This window comes from Myotis myotis, unplaced genomic scaffold (genome assembly GCF_014108235.1).
Source record: "Myotis myotis isolate mMyoMyo1 unplaced genomic scaffold, mMyoMyo1.p scaffold_m19_p_1, whole genome shotgun sequence".
Classification (NCBI taxonomy): Eukaryota; Metazoa; Chordata; class Mammalia; order Chiroptera; family Vespertilionidae; genus Myotis; species Myotis myotis.
Genome location: NW_023416313.1, coordinates 76,049,949 through 76,054,962, shown reverse-complemented (window position 1 = coordinate 76,054,962; position 5,014 = coordinate 76,049,949). Strand labels below are relative to the sequence as shown.

At 46.1% G+C, this 5,014-nt stretch overlaps 1 non-coding gene across 1 annotated transcript; it reads right to left on the bottom strand.

Annotated features, from left to right (window-relative positions):
* Positions 1-3,391: 3,391 nt before the first annotated feature.
* LOC118662022 lies at positions 3,392-3,552 on the bottom strand. Its single transcript, XR_004969574.1, has one exon. It is a non-coding gene; the product is annotated as a U1 spliceosomal RNA (small nuclear RNA).
* Between the last annotated feature and the right edge of the window lie 1,462 nt (positions 3,553-5,014).

Below are 5,014 nucleotides of genomic sequence, written 5' to 3'. Positions count from 1 at the left end.
CTCTTTGTGGGGTCCCAGGTTTCCCCAACATTTTGGGATTCACCCATGTAACCCCTTTGGGTTCCCACAGCCACCTCCATGATCATCTGTTCCCATCACCTCAGAATCTGCTTCCTGTCTGAGGGGATGACAGAGCTGGAGAGCGATACCCCAAATCCTTTCCAGAAATCTGTGTCCTCACCTTCTAAGCACAGATGTGGGTGCCCTTGAGGCCCAGGGAATGCTCCACACACACCGTGGACCCCAGTGTCCCTCCCATGAGGTGTGTCTATGCGCTGGAACTTGTCCTGCACACCTGTCTTCCATGAAGGTGGACAGGGCAGGGGGCATTTCCAGAGACAGCTAACCCCGAGGACCCTCCTCTCCGCCACATCCTTCTCCTCACGGCCTTCCCCTGTGTCTCCACCTTCTCCTCACAGCCTTCTCCTGTGTCCCCACCTCATGGCTGCCACATTGGAGAGCTGTTAGACCCCATCTGAGATCGCCTTATGCGCTCCTGGCTCTGGGTATCTGGACCACCTTGCTGTTGTAAATAGAAAGTTCTGATTTGTCTTCCTCGGGAGAGCTGTTACTTTAAAACCCCAAACACCAGAAAAGAGGCCTCTGAGTTTATTATGAGCTCTACCTAGACTTGGGCTGTTTGTAAATGTGTTCTTAAGTGGTAGGGAGCTGTGTGGATTAGGATTAGGGGACAGTGGGGGTGGGGAGTGGGGAGTTATCATCACATGTAACGTGTACTTAACTAGTTTCTCTTTGGCCAAATGATGCGGATCTGATGGCAAGACCAGCGGGGACTTGGGCCTTTTAGGGCCTCAGCAAAGGAAAGGGTTAATCAGGGAGCCAGCTCCTTGTCAAGGGTCCTGAGTCCCCCAGCTGCTCTGCTCGGTGAATTGAGAAAGTTTACTACAAAGGCCCCCAGATTCAGGGTCTCTGGGTCAGTCCTAAATTGAGAGGGATGATTTCCTCCTTAGAGATGAGAGCCTTCTGGGTACACCAGCATGAATAGATCTGATTACACTCGTGAGCATTCCCATCTCTCATCCTTAGTGCTGATTTCTAGGTTAATAATATTATCTCCCAAATTGTGAACAAAAGCCAGCCTTAAAAAAATGACACTGAAGGCTCATAGCCTAATATACAGTGTTCTACTGATTTAGGATTATTGAGTCCATCTGAGAGGGTCTCAGAATGACAGGTGAAAAGTCAGGAAGTGAAGCTGAATAGGTGGCACATTATTGATCAGATATAACCTAAATCTTTTTAAAAATCAAGAGTAACTTTGTCAGAACATCTGAAATGGGAGGAAATGATGCAATGATTAGAAGTTAACTCTATCCTGTTGTTTCTTCGGAGATGGGGAAACAATACTGGATTCCATGGCACCCAAAGCAGCGCTTGTGAAAAGGAGAGAAAGCAAGGCTATAAACACGTGGCTGACAGAGAGCAGATGGCCGGCTGGAAGTGGGCGTCTGGGAGGGAAGTGTGCTCAGTGGTATTGGCATATGTTTCCTCAAGTCTTTGACCTGCTTGTTTCTCAAAAGACTTTACTAAATGGTCAGAAAAATGCATTGGAAAGTTGTGACAGCAAAGAAAAGTTAAAAATGGGGGTTGGGGGAGAAGATTCACTGATTATGCCTCTCCTTTATGTCACTGATCTGTATTATAAGTAACCTCGTTACTCATCCTGAAAGAGAATAAAATACCACCTCAACAACAACAACAATAAAAAACAAACAAAAAATGAACAAAAAAACCCACCACCTCAAATTTCCCATTCTCCCCTCCCTCACCCCCTCACCCCCGCCAAGCCTCCCATTGGCACTAGAATGCAAAGCAGAAAAGCTTAGGAAGCATTGGGCTGCAGCCCTGTGGATGGGCACAGAGTTGGCTTGACCCCGACAGGACCCCAGCGTCCTGTTGACTCTCATCTCTGGACCATCCACGTGGATACTCATTGTGCAGCCTGTGAGTATAAACAGCACTACAGTTCTGAACAGTTTATTCAATAAAAGTCATATACTTCCAAAGTGTGATGCCAGTTTTGCTCATGTTAGACCAAGACTTAGGCTTCTGTTCGGCTTGAATCACTATTTTCTTTGACTGAGAAGTTGTCCATTGACCTTATTTGTGATTTGTCCTTGGGTCACTTTATTGTAACTCCCTGAGGGCAGGACACTTTTCTTCCTGGCACCTAGCACGGGGCTTCTAGCTTGAGCAAGAAGATGTCCATTCACTATCCAATTGGTTGTTTGTAAATGTCTCTATATTATGAATTCGCTGATAGCCCAAGTCATGTCTTCTATTTTCATATTTCAGTGCTTGAGAGCTGCTAGCATAGTGTCTGATAGTCCATGGTGGGCAGAACACATTTTCTTCTCTCTCCAGTGGAAGAAAGGTTCAGAGATGAAAAATGGGCTGCTGTCGGTCCACCTGCACGATGTTCCAGTGAATGAGTGGCACACGGAGGATCTGACTGTGACGCCAGGGTTCCATCTATCTGTAAGTGCAGATGAAGGAACCCTAATACAGTCACGTGCTGCTTAGTGACAGGGAGACATTCTGGGAAATGTGTCCTTAGGCGACTTTGTCGTGCGAACATCGTAGAGTACTTACACAAACCTAGCACATGTAGGCTCTATGGTATCCTATGGCTCCTAGGCTATAACCTCACACAGCATGTTACTGTACAAAACAACATAAAGCAAAATCAAGCACAAGAGGAAATATTGCAATCAAGAGCTACAAGGAACACAAGAGGTGTGAGGCTGCTGCTGTTTTACAGAAAACTTTCATTTATAAGTAAAAAGAGTACACTCTAAAATAACCGTAAAAAGGCCCTAGCCAGTTTGGCTCAGTGAATAGAGCGTCGGCCTGCGGACTGAAGGGTCCCGGGTTTGGTACCAGTCAAGGGCACATGCTTGGGTTGTGGGCTCAATCCCCAGTAGGGGGCGTGCAGGAAGCAGCCAATCAATGAGTCTCTCTCATCATTGATGTTTTTATCTCTCCCTCTCCCTTCCTCTCTGAAACCAATAAAAAATATATTAAAATAAAATAACAGTAAAAAGTATAGTATAGAAAATACATAAACCACTGATAGAGTTGTTTATTATTATTTTTAAAATATATTTTATTGATTTTTTACAGAGAGGAAGAGAGAGGGATAGAGAGTTAGAAACATCAATGAGAAAGAAACATCGATCAGCTGCCTCCTGCACACTCCCTTCTGGGGATGTGCCCACAACCAAGGTACATGCCCTTGACTGGAATCGAACCTGGGACCCTTGAGTCCGCAGGCCGACGCTCTACCCACCAAGCCAAACCGGTTAGGGCAAGAGTTGTTTATTATTAAGTATTGCCTGTGTTATACTTTTTTTTGGGGGGGAGGAGGTCAGGGGAGAGTGCAAACGTGGTCTCCCACTACCACATATTATGCAGTCGAGTTTCCCACATCGGGGGAAACCCAGGGATCAGCACATCCCACATGCAATGGGTAAGCCTCGCTCTGGGAAAACCACCTTTGTGATCATGGTATCTTCTCTGCCAGGGAAGTATCTCTGTGCTATACTTTTATACCACTGGCAGCACAGTAGTTTTATTTACACAGCATCACCACAAACATGTGAGTAATGCATTGCACTATGACATCATGATGGCTGTGATGTCACTAGGTGCTAGAAAATTTTCAGCTGGGTTCATGAGTTAGAAAATGTAATATTGTTCATTCTTTCCTCTTTGTTATGAGTAAAAGTGTATAAAAGCAAGTGGCAGTAAGGAGCAAGGGGTCCCGGACTGTGAGAGGGTGCAGGCCGGGCTAGGGGACCCCCTTCTCCCCAGTGCATAAATTTTGTGCACCAGGCGTCTAGTATATAATATTTGATTCTGTTTATACAAAGTAAAAAACTAGACTGTATTTTTTGGAGATGCCTAAGTGCTAAAACTATGTAAAAAGTAAGTAAGGAAAGTGTACAGTTTAATGAAATATAAAGCAAACTACCATTTAGTCACCATTTAAATCAAACACTAGAAATTGCCAACATTCCAGAAGCCCCACCATCTTGCACACCCTGCCCTATCACAATGCTCTTTGTCTCTTCTAGAGGGAGCCACTAACCTCACTTTCTTTCTCTATAGTTTTGGCACATAATTGTGCATACTTTCCTTACTTACCTTTTACATAGTTTTAGCACTTAGGCATCTCCAAAAAATACAGTCTAGCTTTTTACTTTGTATAAACAGAATCAAATATTATATACCAGACACTTGGTGCACAAAATTTATGCATTGGGGAGAAGGGGGTCCCCCAGCCCGGCCTGCACCCTCACAGTCTGGGACCCCTTGCTCCTTACTGCCACTTGCTCTCTGCTCCTTACAGCTTAGCTCATTGATCCTTAGTGCTGCCCTAGAGGCGGGAGAGGCTCCCACCATCATTGCTGCGCTAGCCAGCCATGAGCCCAGCTTCTGGCTGAGCGACACTCCCCCTATGGAAGCACACTGACCACCAGGGGGTAGCTCCTGCATTGAGCATCTGTCCCCTGGTGGTCAGTGCGCATTATAGTGATTGGTCGTTCCGCCATTTGGTCAATTTGCATATTAGGCTTTTATTATATAGGACTAGTGGCCCAGTATATGAAATTCATGCACATTAAAAAAGAATTAATGAGAAGAAATATTTTAATATTGCTATTTGCCCTTTCTCTATAATAGAAGTATCAGAGATGAAAGAACATTAGTAAAATGTATATAAAATCTCCCTCCTGTCAGAGTCTGGGGCCTACAGGCTAGTCCCCACCCACCACCTTCCTGTACTTCGAAAATGCAGGAGACCCAGACCCGGCCGGCCCCACCCTCATTGGATGAGACCTAGACCAGGCTGGCCCCACCCCCATCAAGCCCCTCCAGGCAGGGGGCACAGCCTCAGGTCCCCTGTCAAGCCCTGCCAGGCAGGGAGACACAGTCTGAGGCCTCCTGGCCCGGAGCCTGGGTGGGGGACATGGCCTGAGGTCCTCCGGGTTGG